The sequence below is a fragment of the Callospermophilus lateralis genome, chromosome 11 (assembly GCF_048772815.1).
Source record: "Callospermophilus lateralis isolate mCalLat2 chromosome 11, mCalLat2.hap1, whole genome shotgun sequence".
Lineage (NCBI taxonomy): Eukaryota > Metazoa > Chordata > Mammalia > Rodentia > Sciuridae > Callospermophilus > Callospermophilus lateralis.
This window is the reverse complement of record NC_135315.1, coordinates 111698838-111716072: the sequence shown is the minus strand read 5'-3', so window position 1 is coordinate 111716072 and position 17235 is coordinate 111698838. Positions and strand designations below refer to the sequence as shown.

Sequence of the window (17235 nt, the reverse complement as noted above, 5' to 3'; positions counted from 1 at the left end):
AAATACACAGGAATATAATTTCCAAGTTTAGAGGAGGAATATTTGTGTTTATTAGTTCTTTATGTATTAGTTTCATGTGTGCTTATATACATACATATATGTCCTTTTGAATTTCTGTTACAATGAATATGTCTGAATCTAATTTTTCTTAAAGGAACATTTAGGTCAGTGGAATCCCATCCTACCCTGATCACTGTACTTAAATTTCTGAAGTTTTCACAAACTCAGTTGTTTTTTAGTTGTGTTTGTTTTGTTGTTGTTGTTGTTGTTGTTGTTTGTTTTGTTTTTTTGTTTGTTTTTTTTTGCTTGTTGTTTGCTTCTTTAGCATGAACAAATAATTGTGAACCTATCTCCTTCTCTGATCACTGAAAAGCAAAGAACAAGATGACACAGGAAAGCCAAAGTTGTGGGAAAGAAAAGCAGGACTTGAATTTTACATAACTACATCAATCAGAGAGACAAACTGCCCTGTAAGACTCCTTGGGTTTCCCAGTAATGACAGCTTGACATCTGTGAAGAAGCACTCTCTGGTTTCCTGTTTCTTTATTTTAAGATTCAACAGATCTTAACTTTATGAACCATATAAATTTATTGACCATCAACTATGTGAAATTTTAAGGCTAAACTCTGGGATGAAGAGTTCTTTAAGCCAATGTTCATTTTCTAGCTTGCAGGGTAATTACTCTCTAATGTAGAAACTGTGTGATTACCAAGAATTTCTTAAAGAATTCTATAAATAGAAAGAGGCATATAATTTCAAATTACTCATATAAGCATATATTACATTAATACATATGAATAAATGAAGCATATGAGATCACAAAACAAAAAACATGGATCTAAGACTCCTCACACAGCTATGAAAGTGCTGTAATTACAAAGCAAAATAATTGCCTTTTAGGTCCAAAGCATGAGGTTTCAAAGTCCTGTAGCTAATAATGTCTATACCTTCTTTATTTCAAATTTATTGCTGTGCTTGCATTATTATATTTTTTTGAAGGATCATGTGTTGATCTAGTGTTTCATTTCAAACAAATCTCTAAAAAGTACTAAGAATTTTTCTTCTAACATCCATCACTCATAGTATTAGTACCATAGTTATATGGTGAATTTTGAGTCTAAAGAGAAGTTTACTTAAAATTTAAAAATTATGTGTCACTGAAAAGGTAGAAGATATATTATATTAAAGCTGACCTTATTGTCTAGGAAATAGGAATATGCCAAAGGAATTACTTACAGGTATTTTGTCATTTTTGATTTACTGATCTGTGTATAATAAATACAGTTTAATTATATTTGCAGATTTATAAATGTGCCTTGAGAAAGAATATTAGTGTATTTTGCTTCTACATCTATGTCTAGAAAATTTACATAATATAACAAAAATTACATGATTTGTGTAGAAATGCTATTCACTGTATCTTTATAGTATTTTGGGTAGATTCATGGTTTTGGAATTTTTGCTTCAAATATATTTTGTCAAAAATAAACAGAAATTGTTCATAAAGCTTTTTGTTTTAGATTATGTCATCAATTTATGGTGACATTATTATTCTCTTTCAAGCACAACCATATATAAAAAATAGTGATTCTTTTTCTTGGTGCCATGTTATCTTCCAAAATTCTTATCCTTTTTGAAAAACAATGATAATTTTGTAGTGCTGAATTACTTCCTTATAAAGCCTATTTTATTTCCTCAATTTTAATCATGGATCTAAATTTATATTAAAATGTATTGAACATTTTTGATTGTGTATTATAAGCCCATAAACTAAGCTAAGTATTTCACTTAATGATCCAGGTCTTCAAATATACAAGTCTATTTTACCCACAATGAATTAAAGTAACAGTCAAAGAGAAACATAAAATGAGATAAACATCCACAATGAAAAGAGGAGGTGATCTCCAGTGACAAAAGACTTCAAAGAACTTCTGGAAAACAAAAAAGTCTGGAAGCAGATTAAGGATGCATTTGAGTTCTAGTTAGGGCTCCCAGGGAGGTAGACTAAGACCATGACTAGGCATCTTGGAAGTCCATGAGTGAGTATGCTTCAGATCAGCACAATGGAAATAAAGGGAAGGAAGCACGTTTGGGTGCACAGAATCTGGGGTTGCAGTCTGATCTCAAAGGAGGCTTCTGCTTCCTCAAAGTGAAATTTTGGAGCTGTCTTGCACTCTCATATTTGTTCCTACATTGAGACATGGAGTGTGATTTACATGAGTTCCAAACAGTCTTGAGTGTAGGAAGCCTTGAATGGTCATAGCCACAAAACTCTCTTCTCCTGCTGAAAGTATTTTTAAAAGACCACTTTCAGCAATTGTCTGGCAAATGAGTCCTTCAGTCCTAATGGTGCCATAAAGCACAGTTCCCTATAGTGACATCACAAAAATTCACTTTTCAGTCTAAGTTCTGTACTTAGTTTATGGTACTGGTGAGACTCTATTCCTGAAGAAAACTTATAAGAAGGGAAAACAGTGCAATTAATTACAGTTTTGACAGCTGTGTTAATCGAATGTCATACTAATGGTCATCTTATTTCTCTTCTGTTGTTCATTTTAAATCCCCTAAAAATGTTTCTTTTGATCTCTATAACTTAGCTGATTGAGTGAAACTTATACTCTACCCCAAATTATTTGAGCCTCCTCACCATAATTTTCTCAAAAAACAACTGTTACTATTTTTTTAACCATTCCTGTAGTGCATGTGAGTACTAAAAAGTAGAAAATAGAATTATCTGTTTTCAGATTGCATTATCTGATTTTTGTCATCATTGCAACATGGAATAAATGTCCTTCTGTTAAGGAGAATGAAGTGACCTAGCTAGGATTGTAATTTCTTCTCTTCCTTTCTGTTTTTTTAGTACATAGAATTTAGAGTTCTCATGTGCAGTTTAAATTTTATTTGGAATCTTGTTAGACATCCTGTTGGAAAACTGTCCTCATAAATAATTAGAATTTCTAAAACTGAAGGATGCAGAAGAATGGTATAAGAAAATATAATTGCCAAGTTGGTTAATGGAAATGATCGTGAGTGAGGACTCTTCAACTTTGACTTTCTGGCTCCTGGATGTATGTAGTCTATCTCTTGATAGCACAAACTGATATAATGAAATTTAAGTCATGGTCTTAATCTACCTCCTGGAGACCCCTAATTAGAACTCAATATTCCAGTATTCTACCATGCCAGTAGCTTTTTGTTTCTTTTGTAGATGATAGTAGAGTTGATACCATGGTCATAGACCAATAGTAATATCTTTATTTTTGTTAAGTGTGGTCTGATTGAACTTTAGGTATAATCTCTTGACACTTTATTAGTGGTGTTTGCTTAGCATTTATTGTCTCTAAAAGCAAAATGTAAAAAAATAGTTTGAGTTTTTCTGCTTAAAATTATTTCTCAGTTAAGAGGTCTACTTGTTATTTTATTATGAGAGAATGATGAAAAGAATTATGCTGTAACAAGAACCTAGAGATAGACCTCTCCTCCTAGCTGGCTGGATATTTGGAAGAGGTATTTGATAGATAAAATGCAGTTATGAAAACCATTATGGTACTCAGTCCTCATTCATCCTGTGCAGCATCCGAGGCTGGATAAAAATAACTAGCCAAGTCAAGTTGTCAACTTGGCTGTCTTTTTCAATGTCCATTATGTATGTGCTTTCGTATGTGATAGCATGAAATCCCATGATTTACACTGCATTGTCTCTCTCCTTATTAATTTACCCCCCAAATTTTATAGTCATCAAAAGTTTCTTCTAGACCCTTGATCAAGTCTTGATTTCTTCCTATTAGTTTATGTACCTTATTACCTGAGGTAACTTCTTTATCCACATAAAATTAAGGATGAAGTGTGCTGCCAAGTATTCTGCTCTTTAGAACGAGTTTTTTTATTTATTTTTTTATTTTTTAAGGCTAACCCTAAAATATATTGTACAATGGTCTTATTTTATTTCAGTTTACTTCTAAATGAAGAAAACTCATATTTATTTGTAATAATATTTTTAAAAAGTTTCACCAATTTCTTCTTCTATCTGATTCGCAAAAGGGACCTTTTTCCAAAGAAGGAAATGAATAGGTGTTGTACCATTTCTTTGCTCTGAAATTGATTGGGGTTTTCTGAAAAAGATTGTAACTTCAGTGACTATCTTCTTGGTTAGTTATTTACTTAGTTATTTGTCACACTCTACAAGTGTGACCTCAGGGGAAATGCCAAGGAAGATATATAGTAAAATAAGTAGGAACTATCAATTGATTATACCTTTGTAACTTAAGTAAGGTTTTTGAAGTACTATATGACTTTAATATCTCTCTGCCTTCCATTTAAAATCAAAATATAAAATTCATCTTTATTTTTTATGTATCACCAATAACTTTCTAAAAATACAATTTACACCTATTTTTTTCTAATTCTGTTCATGATTTGTCTATTTTCTTGATTATATGCTTTTTTATAACTGATACTAACTTGATAATCTGTATCATTTCCTGGTTTACAAACACTTATGGATTTTTGTATCTTTTTTAGTTATTTTTGGCTTCCAGTAACTAAGGGAAAGACCCCTTTCTGTCTGCTCCTCCCAGCCCTCCTCCAGGCTCTCAGCTTCCCAGACCCTTATGCAGTTGGTTGTAAATTCTACAAAATTTTTCACTATTTTTCAAGACTAAAAAAAAATCAAAAACTTTAAGAAATACTTTGAAAAAATGTGCAGGGAGAAAGCAGTAACATATTTTTTCGTAATTAGGCTTTTTAATTTTTTTTAACATTTGTCTGTATTTAATGTGGTTCAGCCACTGATACTTTATCAAAATAACAGTTTCTTTGCCAAGTTCAGGTGACCAAGGAATAGCCACACCCTCAGAACAAAACAAAACACATACACACAAAAAAAAAGAAAAAAAACACAAAATCATCTTTAACCTAACTTTTTAAGGATATTTCAGATCTCCATAAGATTCTGTGTTTAGTTGAATTTTAACTTCTTTTTGTATTTGAAGAGAGTGTGACTCTTGAACTTGAAACCTTTTTTTCTAAGTAACTTTGTGGTTTCTGATGAGGTTAAGGGAGTGAGAGGGTGAAGGGAAAGTGGGGGATTCTTTTTTATCATAACATGAAGTTTCCCACACAATCTGCTTTCAGGTGCCAGACTTCAAGTTTTTCTTACACTGGTATACTTTGATTATTTTTACTTCCCCTTTACCCAAAAGTTTTAACAGCATTTTATCAAACTGCACTTATTAAGAACAATTTTAAAAATTATAGTTATAGTTCACTTCACCAGTCTGCACTTATTGCTATGGTTTCACTACCCTGCTATGCCATTTTTTGGTGTCTGAAAAATAAACATAGTATTTTCCATATTTTACCCAGTTTCCTATAAGTATATCCTGGAAAGAAAATCAGGTCTGGAAATATTCCACTTTTATTGAATGCTATATTCAAGAAAATAAAATTTAAATATGCTAAATATTTTTCCAGAATTTCTCAAGTAGCTACGCTTAAAAAAAAAAAAAAAGAGAGAGAGAATATCCTGAAAAGAAAAACCATGGACAGCTTCAAGAAAGCAAGAATAGAACCCAAGTATTTATTACTAATGATGGATTATAGATGATAAATACAGAATAACCTCATGATTTAAAGGAAAACTAGCATTCAATCTGGTATTCTAAACTGAAGCAGACTGTCCTTTAATGATAAATAAAAATAGATTTTCATAAATGATAAAATTCTAAAAAGCTATTTTCCATGCCTCATTTCAAAGAGAGTTACTCAATATAGAAGAAATATAAAACAAAAAGAGCTGAATTTGTGGACGAAACAGTGGCTGTAACTACAGAGCTGAAGAAAGTTATGCTGATTCTTCAGTAGACTTTGAAAATGGTTTTGTTAGCATACCTCAGTCCTACCTTCAAAATGATGGTTTAATAGAAATATTAGCTAGTGAGTAGTCAAGTGACTGAATGTAGCAACAGTTAGAAGATTCTAGTGATCTATTTCCCTCACCACACACACAAAAAATGAATATTAGAAAATACAGAAAAAACAAATTGAGGAAAAAGAAAGTAAAATCCTAATAAACACAAATAATGGAAAGTCAAATTCTGCATATGAAATACAGTAAAATGTGCAATTTTTTAACATTTGATGGGATAGAAGAAAGTAGTATTGATTGTTCTTGATGGGAAGAACATCCCTCCATGAGCAACATTCATGTCCTGATATTGGATGTCAGAGGGGTAATAAATTAGACAAAGAAATCTTTCTTACTTCTGGTGTGTGTTTTGCGATGAAAACTATTTTAAAGTCAAATCTGTGAAAATTCCTACTGGTTTTTAAACTTTATAAATTTTATGTAGAGAAAGAATGCAACACATAATTATTTTTAAAAGAGAATAACTAACTGATGAAGCATGAACACAGGGACTTGTAACTATTAAATAATAGAGTGGGGTGTAGTTGTATGTACAGATGCTGATACTCAGAAAAAATAAAGTGTCCAATGTAGATTAAGCAGGAAATCACAGAGCACATATCATTATGATTACATAAATGATAACCAATTAAACACTAAAGCCTTTTAATATTTGACTCATTGGCCTTTAGAGAAAGAAAGGGCCCCATAAGCTAAATTGTTTTTCCTCCCTCTCTCATTGCAATTGGAGAAAATAATGGGAATCCTTAATACTTTGTGAAGGGTCTTCTATGTATATATTTCAAAATTATGATCAATATCAGACAACTAGTAGTAGGTATTGCTAAATTTAGTTGCCTTTTAGAACTTTACATAGTTGCAGATAGAGTGGAGGCTACTGATTTGGGTGTAAATTTTGGAAACTACTGTTTTATATAGTCCTGGGGATTGAACCCAGGGGTGATTTATTACTCATATATATTAACAATTCTTCAGTATTTTATTTTGAGACCTGGTCTCAGTTACCAAGGCTGGCCTTGAAGTTTTGATCCTTCTGCCTCAGACACTATGATTATTGAGATTACAGATGTGTACCACCACATCAAGCCTGGACACTACCTTTTATTTTTTTGCACGAATCTAATAATCAAAACTATTTTAAATATCCCTGCTTTTTCTTTGTTATAAAATATTCAATACTACTTTCCCAAATTGGTTTTCACCATCACATTTTTTTTTCAAAAGGCCAATCTTCATATTGTGTAGTTATACATTTTTTTACCATAAATATATACTCAATAGATTGTATTCTGAGTTAGCAAGTGAATTTTATATGTTTCAGAAAAACAAATTGCCATAAATTGTTCTGGTCATGCTCTTAATAGTAGTACCTTTCTCTTAGTCATCATCAAAAAAATAGGAGAAAATTTAGTAAAGTCAAAAGCTAAGATTCAACAATTGGCTAGTTGTTTCAACCAGATGTTTAGATTTGATTGATTCTCTTTAAAATTTCTTATTCTGATTGTTCTGATGGCTTTTCCTATGATATTTAATAGCTCAATTTAAAAGAACAAGTTTATGTGAAAAGTGGATACTAAGGGAAATAAATATCTGGAATAAATTAATATTACTCAATATGTTTCTGATGATTATATACAGCTTCCTCCTACCATTCTGAGATTGCAATTCATAGTTTTAAATGACTTTCATTCCTCACTATATTTCACTAATCAGCACATGCAGAAATAATTTCTCAACAAATTTATATTAAATAAGTAGCAATTTAGAGAAAATCAGATGTACTTCACACCTGTGAAATTAAAAAAAAAAAAAAAATATATATATATATATATATATATATATATATATATATATATATATATATATATATATGGCATTTCACCAAAGAATACTTGGCATATTCAAAGAATAAAATGAAGAAACATTGCTTTCCTTTTTGTCATAGGGAACAGTTTATTGTCATGTTTTTTCAAAAAAGTATTGACAGGGTTCTGGGGATGTGGCTCAAGCGGTTGTGCACTCACCTGGCATGAGTGTGGCCCAGGTTCGATCCTTAGCACCACATACAAACAAAGATGTTGTGTCCACCAAAAACTAAAAGATAAATATTAAAAAATTCTCTCTCTCTCTCTCTCTCTCTCTCTCTCTCTTTCTCTCTCTTTCTCTCTCTAAAAATTGACAGTTTCCTTATGAAAAAATAGTTGTTATTGTTTAACATAAATTTTACTTGAATTTTTTTTAAAATTTTTACCCATTTGAACACTGAGAAGGTATTTGCTGTGGTCAAATACAGTGAGATACTGTTGTAAAATCCATATCTGAAACATTTGCATTTGTTTTCATTTTATATAATAGCATCATGCACACTCAGCATGAGAAGAGATTGCTCATTAATTTTGGTAACAATACTGGGTTAAGTACATTGAAAAGATGCTGAGAAAATTACTTCTGTAATGGTGGGATATCCCAATTCTTTGTTTGTTTTTTTTTCCTGTGGTGCTTCTGCTATTGATATTAGTATGTTAACTTTAATTTGAATTGTCCATACAGTTTCTTAAAACATAAGACACCTAGAATTGAGGAAGTCATATATAGCATGTTTATTTCATAAACTGATATAAGATTCAATAAAAGACTTCAGCATAATTAATGCACATTTTATCAAAATTCCATTAAATCACAATGTGAGATACAGTATTAAAATTTTATATAGCTAAAGGTTTTTTAACAATGAATTATAGGCACCCTAAGCAAGTATGCAGTTCCAATTATTCATTTACTTAACTTCATTCATTCATAATATAATAGTGGATAAAAACCACACATCAGAGTGTATGTTTTCGAAAAAAAAATTGTTTGGTGAATTACTAACAATGCAGCATGCAATTTTTATGTATTATTGGTTCATCATACCCACATCTTACCCACATAGTAAGATTGTTATAATATTCAATAAGTTGTAGCTAAAAACATGAAATACCTCATATCATATTGTACAGATTATATATATTCTCTTATTATTTCTTCATCCTTTTCATAAATATTTATCAGGAATTTACTATATGCTAATTAGAACTAAGTTCATTCTAATTATTTTAGATATTTAGAAAAAAAAAAAACCTGCAAGACCTAATTTCAGAAGTAACTACTGTTTCTCTAGTGAATAATGTATATAGAAATCTGCTAAGGTGTTGGGGAATGCAAATATATTCAGGATTCATCAGAGAGTGCATATGAAAAAAACATACTATTTATCATGTTATATAAATAAAGTAAAATATCATAAAAAAAGGTTAAAAAAATTAACTTTTGGGGAAAAAAAGCAAAAGGGTGCACTAGAATTTGAAATAAGCTAATAATAAATTTTACTATAATTAGTTGTTTCTGGGTCTCATTTCACACTTTAATTATCTATCCATTTTGTTAAGTATCCCTAGGGTGTTATTTGAAAATATTGGCATTCAGTGAATAATGCCACCAATTCTCTGTTCTGCAATATTAAAGAACTATTTCAAATTTATTGGAATGAATAGTTCTGTTTAAAAATAACAATAGTTTTTCAAAGTAGAAATTACTACAATAAATTTGTGTGTTCCCAAAAAGTCTTTAACAACCAGATTTGATGCATTTGTTTCTAGATTGTCATGGATCCCTCCTAGTAAATTTGGAGATGTGTTAGAGGTTTAAGAAGCATAGAAATTTGCTTATGAAAGATAAGCCATGATGTTCATGGGAAGAAAAAAGAAAAGATGCAAAAGTCCTCCTCTAAATTTGTATATGCTGATACTACACAAGGTTATTCCAATGATGTCTGGTTTGGGGTAAGGAAGCAGCTTTTCTTATACATTATGACACAAAGTTCATGTGTTGACATTCCCATTTACACTTTAAAAGAAATTCATTGGATTGCAAAAAGGGCCTTTGGTTCAAATCCTAAAATCACTCTTCTTCCTTACCCTACACTGGAATCCTGCCTACTCTCTCTATTTCACTGCAAGTTCTCTTTTACATTCAGTAGTCCCAGGTACAAGATCTTAGGCCATTGTCTATGGATTTAGAGGATTCATCTCTGCAGAACAGATTTCAAAACTATGTATCCAAATCAAGGGCCTAACAAACTTGTGTGCTTCAGATCTTACCTAGTTTTCTATTTTCATACTTACATTTCACCTTACATTCCTATAAATATCCCAGTTGCCCAATACCCGTATTCATCCAGCAGAATGACTCCTAACCCAAATCGAACATGATATGTCCCTTAACCATACTTTGTTCCCTCAATCTATTTTCACATAACAGCAGGTCCTGAGTTGATCTTGCCATACAGGTATGTAGGGAATCCTACAGCTGCTGAGAAGCTCAAAGGTAGATGCAGAAATAATCCCTGGAGCAAATGTAGGCAGCAAGGTAGGACCTGTGAGGTCTAAAGTCATCTTCCATGGCCAACAACCCAGTCAGGATGAAGGGATGAGGCTGAATCAGCCTCTTTTTTCTCAATGCAGGGAAGATCGACACAATAGGGTCTGTGTAGATTGCTGATCCCAGGATCCTAGGGTATATAGACCTTTATGTCTTGTGAAAATGTCACAGGAAGGTGGGGCAGCCTTCATCTCATGGGACCCTTGGAAACAACTGTCAGGACAAAGTGGTTGCCAAGGCAGTGACCTCATTTACTTCCCTGAAGGAAGAGACCTCACCTCACTTCTTTGGTGATTGAACTCTCTGAACTTGGGATCCAGGACGTGAGTCATCCAGAGGCAGTTCCACTCCCAGTGGGCTCACTTGATTGTCTGTACCAAGGCCAGAGTCATTCTTTGTTGGTACCTAGTGATGTGTGGATAGCCAAATGCCTGGAATGGTCTCAACAGGGGCCTTTCCTGAGAAAAAAGTGTTGGCTCATTGCTGGCTCCTGACAACTACACAGAGATGGCCAAGGAGACCAGAGCTGAGACAGGACAGGCAACTGCTGAATAACATATTTTTACCCACCAGTCAGAGGACAGAGTAGATATATGCAGACAAAATTCAGGGGTGGTTTGTGTGTCTCAGTGGGTGTGTGTTTCAATTTGTAGTTTTGTCTCATGTTCTGAGAACATGAAGGAAAAACTTTTTTGTTATTGTTCTTGATGTTGTTGGTTTGAAATGGACTGTTAACTAGTGAGCCTTTTTATGTCAGTGGATCTCACTGGGTTTGTGGTTAAAGAGAGTAGAGAGAAGAATGTAGCTGTGAATGTGTCCTGTCTAGTGGAAATCTTTGCAGGACTCCTTATGGCCAATTTATGAATGGACTGCTGCTTGCCTTGCAGATGGGCAACACCTACCAAGATCCTAAGTTCCTGTATTCTTCCTGAATTTTGGCCACTCTCTGAAGGGGTTCGAGGTTTTGTGTCCAAGATTTGTACCACATTCAAGCTCTGTGACATGGCCATGGACTGGATTGCTGAGGGGCATGCCAAGTATCTCAAAAAACTCAAAAATTAGCATAACTTGTAAGTATCTCTCTGGAGAATACCTGCTTGGATAGATAGTAACCAAGTTGCATGATCAGGAGCTGTCAGTGCCACAGTGTTCAATTAAAGAAAAGTTTTTCTCCAGGCTTCTTTCTTCCCTATTGTTCTGTTCCCCTGAATGTCAGGGAGGTGTTTGCCTTAGGGCACTCTTTTGGGACTCCTCAAGAAAACAGTTTCAAATGGAAATGAAGAGGCCTAATCTGTGCCTTTGAAGTAAAGTGCTTTGTAAAAGCTGTGTCTGAATCAGACTCTTGGCCCCATTCTCAGAACCCCACAGGAAACTCAAGAAAAATCCCATGTGTCCATCCCAATGTAAAAGGATGAAAAAGAAGTGTACTATTGGATGAAGTCAGAACAGAAATCCTCTGGGTCAAATGAGTTGTTGCAAGCCCTCCTGTAACTAGCACACAGGTGTTTGTGTTTTTTAATGAGTCCACTACACATTAAGAATCTACCCCTGGCAGGCAGTGGGCCTCTAATTTGACAAGCAGAGCAGTATTAACTACAGGCCCATTTTATCTATCCTGTTTCTCAGGAAGGGTGTCCAGGCCACCATGATATTTGGCATAAGATAGGCATGAGAGCTTTCTTTGCACACATTCTAAGGCTGCTCATACTATAGAAACCCCCAGCCAGAATGTTATGATGAGTTTCTGTATGGAATAAGATGAGGGCCATGTGGGAATGTTTTTGTTAGAATACTGGTCTTTTGTGTGGTGGTTTGAAAAGATTACTAGGTCCACCTCAGCTTGAACTTTGGTGTGATGCCATTAGAGACTGAGTACTGGAACTGATCTCAGAGAACTATTGCCATGAATTGTGTTGGGATTTTAGAAGGCCAGGCATTAGAGGAGCCTTTGGGAACTGAGATCTAAGCCGAGGGTGGCTTTCTCCACAGCAGTGGGAATCTCAGCCAGGATTTCACATGATTTTGTTGTTAAAGCCTTCTCAGCTATAGTTGAGAGCCAAAACTCAAAGGAACCTCATATTTTAGACCCCAATGGGCCTGGATTCCTGTGACTTTTCGCCACTCCTTGGGAACCTTGCCTGCATGCGATCTCGAGAGCTTTTACTGAAAGGAGATTCCTCAACACTCAATGGCTCCTGAATGAATTAAAACCCACAGTGTCAACTTCTTCATTCGTGAAATATGGCTAGGCCAATACCATGAAGTTTTTGAGAATCCCATGAATAGAAATCCCTGGAGAACCTTTAGATCTCCTGTTGCTCATCATGACTGAAACAGCGAGTGCCATTTTTGACTGAGTGGAATTCATGACCATGGTGAAGAACAGAGAGGCCAGTGAGTAGGAGCCAGCAGGGAACTGGGCCTGGAGCAATGAAGTGCAGGTGTGTGATCAACATCTGTTGCGGGCCCCTGTGGTTCTGTCATTGGCTTCCAAATAACATGAGACTGTCAAGGTGCAGCCAGTAGACCCCAACATATAAAGGCATGTTGTTGTGGAAAGAGGATTTGGTGCAATGCTCAGAAACAAGTTGGTACGCTCAAGTGGGAAAGACATATGGGGTAGCAGCCCAGTTTGTGTTTTTGCCTTCAGACCCTGACTCACCCCACATGGCAGAACTCCCTCCAGCACTGTGTCCTGGTTGACCTTTTTGTGTTTCAAAAACAAACACCAATTTTCCAGGAAAGCTGTAAGAAATGCCATTAAAACTGGGCTTTGAGCCAAAGGCTTCACAATGCACCCAGGGAGACATTCATACCCCAACGGCCACTGTTACCTGCATAGATAGGATTCAGCTCTGCTGCCTCCTGTTCCTATTGGAAAATATGAACCCATGTCCTCCTGTTCACATAGACTCAGACCAAGCTTTTATGATCTCACTACAAAGGAAGCTAAAACACAAAGCTATATTTCTAGGGGACGAATGACAGAGGCAGATAGTCAAGAAGTCATTAGGCCAGCAAAGTTCCATGTTTGTGGAATGTTTACCCTGTCATCTACTTTTGGGATCTCTTCTGCCACACCCAAGTTTGTGAGCTCCTCAGAATTTCCAATTCCAGATATGTATTCACAGATGTTTTTCCTCTTCTCCTCTCATTGTGTCTTCTTTGGGGTTATAGTAATGTCCAGGCATTGTGGTGGATGACAGTGGAAGCTTTTTATGTGCCACGTGTTCCCATAAGTATTAGAGTCATTTTCCGTTTTGCCATTTGAAATATTGAATCTCTGACACTAACCCATAACCTTCTAGGCTCTGACTACTTATCCTAACATTGATAAAAATAATCCTAAAGAATAGAAGTAGAGGCATTTGATAGGAGGCATGGTGTATACTTGGACTTGCCTTTTGCTTGATCAGAGATACATATTATAAAACCTGTGACACATTTTTCTCATTTTACTTCTCCAAGAATTTTCAAAATCAACAAATATGTAACTTCCTGACTCCCTGTCTCTGTCGCCTGGGTCACAATGTATATTTTTATATACCAATGTATAATCCTACTGCCATCACAGGTATATTTTTGAGAGTACTCTCACTTTGGTAAATATGAAATTCATGAAGAGATCACTGCCCCCCAATACACTGAGGTAACTGAAAATTCAAGCTGCGGTGAGCTTTATACTTCAACAAGTTTAGACATGAAACAATGTAGAGGAAAATGAATATTTTGGGTACATATGTGAAGGATATATATATCCCCTTATGAATTTCGATTGGCATACATACTATTACATTTTAATGTTATATATATATATATATATATATATATATATATATATATATATATATATACAGTATGAATTTGGAAACATAAACTATATGTGTCATATACTTATACTACCTTGATTCTTTGATGTCCATCTGTGTGGATTTAAAATCAACTTTTCAAGAGATATTTTTCAGATATTTATTTTCTTGACATACATATTCATTTTGGAATATTCAAAATGAACTTCAGTGAATATTGAGTACTAACCCTAATATTTCTACAGTTAGTGACCCAGTTTGACATCAATGAAAGTATATTCATATGGGACATGATGTGTATTTTGAATTAAATTTTCATTCAAAATTGTTATATTCCTATTTCTTCAGTATATATATATATATATATATATATATATATATATATATATATATATATATACATATATATATATATCATATATATATATATATATATGATATATATATATATCATAGAATGTATTATTTCATCCACAATTCACAAATTTATATGCATATGATTCACTTTCATTCACTCCCTGAATCAGATCCCATGTATTTCTCCATGTTGCTTTACTTGCTTTTTCATGAGATTTCTTTTATATCACATAACTTTTGAATTCCATCATCATTTTCAAAGCAAAACTCAAACACAATTTGTTATAATTTGTAACCCTAATATTACCACTACATGTATAACTACTTGGATTGAATGTTTGTATGTGAATACCAGATTTCATGTATTGTTTAAAATATCAATTCAATCCATTATTTAAAATAGTAACCTGTTATATTTTTTATTCACCATATGGTCTACTAATGCATCATCTCAATATACATAAACCCAGGGTACACCTATTTTTATCCCCAAACTCTAAATGATAGTGTTTCAAAATATGCTCACAGAAATGGTGGAAGAAATACGCATGTCACCTGCTCCATATATTCCTTTCATAACATCATGTTCTAGACACAAATCTAAAACTCACACTTATCTTATTCATCTACCAAAGCCTCATTTTAAAGAGAGCATGGATTACTAAAATCATCTATGTCTGCATTGCCTATTGTTTTCAAATTTCAATCCTATGGTGAGTATACACTTGATTCTTTCAAGGATAGTGTGTTCAACTACCCCCCTGTTGAAATTATCCCTGATCTTATCACTCATTTTATACTTTGCCTGATCTCCTAACATCCTTATTGATATCTATTTCCCCAAGTGCCTTGTTGTGACTAACTCTTCATGTGTGCTGACATTCCCATTTACAATTTAATAGAAATTCATTGGATTGCAAAAAGGGCCTTTGGTCCAAATCCTAAACTCACTCTTCTTCCTTACCCTACACTGGAATCCTGCCTACTCTATTTCACTGCAAGTTCTCTTTTACATTCAGTAGTCCCAGGTACAAGATCTTAGGCCCTTGTCTATGGATTTAGAGGATTCATCTCTGCAGAACAGAATTCAAAACAATGTATCCAAATCAAGGGCCCAACAAACTTGTGTGCTTCAGATCTTACCTAGTTTTCTATTTTCATCCTTCCATTTCCCCTTACATTCGAATAAATATCCCAGTTGCCCAATACCCGTATTCATCCAGCAGAATGACTTTTAACCCAAATTGAACATGATATGACCCTTAATCATACTCTATTCCCTCAATCTATTTTCACATAACAGCAGGTCCTGAGTTGATCTTGCCATACAGGTATGTGGGGAATTCTACAGCTGCTGAGAAGCTCAAAGGTAGATGCAGAAATGATCCCTGGAGCAAATGTAGGCAGCTAGGTAGGACCTGTGAGGTCTAAAGTCATCTTTCATGGCCAACAACCCAGTCAGGATGAAGGGATGAGGATGAATCAGCCTCTCTCTTCTCAATGCAGGGAAAATGGACACAATCAGGTCTCTGTGGATTGCTGATCCCGGGCTCCTAGGGTATATAGACTTTTATGTCTTGTGAAAATGTCACAGGAAGGTGGGGCAGCCTCCATCTTTTGGGACCCTTGGAAACAACTGTAAGGACAACGTGGTTGCCAAGGCAGTGACCTCATTAACTTCCCTGAAGGAAGTGACCTCACCTCACTTCCTTTGTGATGGAACTCTCTGAACTTGGGATCCAGGAGGCGAGGAATCCAGAGACAGTTACACTCCCAATGGGCTCACTTGATTGTCTGTACCAAGGCCAGAGTCATTCTTTGTTGGTACCTAGTTATGTGTGGATAGCCAATGCCTTGAATGGTCTCAACAGGGGCCTTTCCTGAGAAAGAAGTGTTGGCTCATTGCTGGCTCCTGACAACTACACAGAGATGGCCAAGGAGACAAGATCTGAGAGAGGACAGGCCATTGCTGATGAAAAATGAGACAATGGAATCACCCTTTTGCCTATATCCTGGAACTTCAATCAAAACCAGTGAGAAGTTTGAGCAAAATACTTTGAATTTTCTAGGCAATATGTGCTACAGAAATGTGATATGTTATCATAAAAAACAAATTAATAACCCCAAATTAAATTATCCAGAAAAATATTGAAAAGGCATTAATTAAATCATAGTGTAAATAGGGGGAAAAAAGCCCAATCTAACAGAGCTTCCTAAAATACAAGTACATAACAGCACTTGAGATACTTTCCTTTATCCTTTTTATAATTTCTTGTATATTTTTCAAGTGTATTTTCCTCCTCATTTGATGAAAACTTCTTGAGACTCAAAGGACTATTATGTATTTTGTGTTTTTTTTCATTATGCCTGCTGGGATATTTACTAGAATAAAAGTTAAACCAGAATTTGACAGTTGAATTGCTGGAATATAGGTCAGGATGTAGTGTTTTAGTCAAATTTTATATGCTTCTATTCAATTAATAGTTATGTTTTGAAACTAAATTCATAATCATTTCAGTCTCTAACCTAAAAAAACAGTATGTGTGTCTCAGTATAGACACTATAATATGCTTCAAGTACACATGTAGAATGTTCAAATAGTCTTGAAATTTTAAAAATAAAAGAGAAAAAAAAGAACATCCAAGACAGTAAAATATAGCAAAATAGTGAAATAATATGTGGGCAATTTCCCTATTCCTCAACAAAAAGGAAATCCATTTTTA

The 17235-nt window shown here is 34.3% G+C and overlaps 1 pseudogene; it reads left to right on the top strand.

Annotated features, from left to right (window-relative positions):
- The window catches only part of LOC143410764 (kynureninase-like), a 195965-nt pseudogene that overhangs the window by 137170 nt on the left and 41560 nt on the right, over positions 1-17235 (top strand).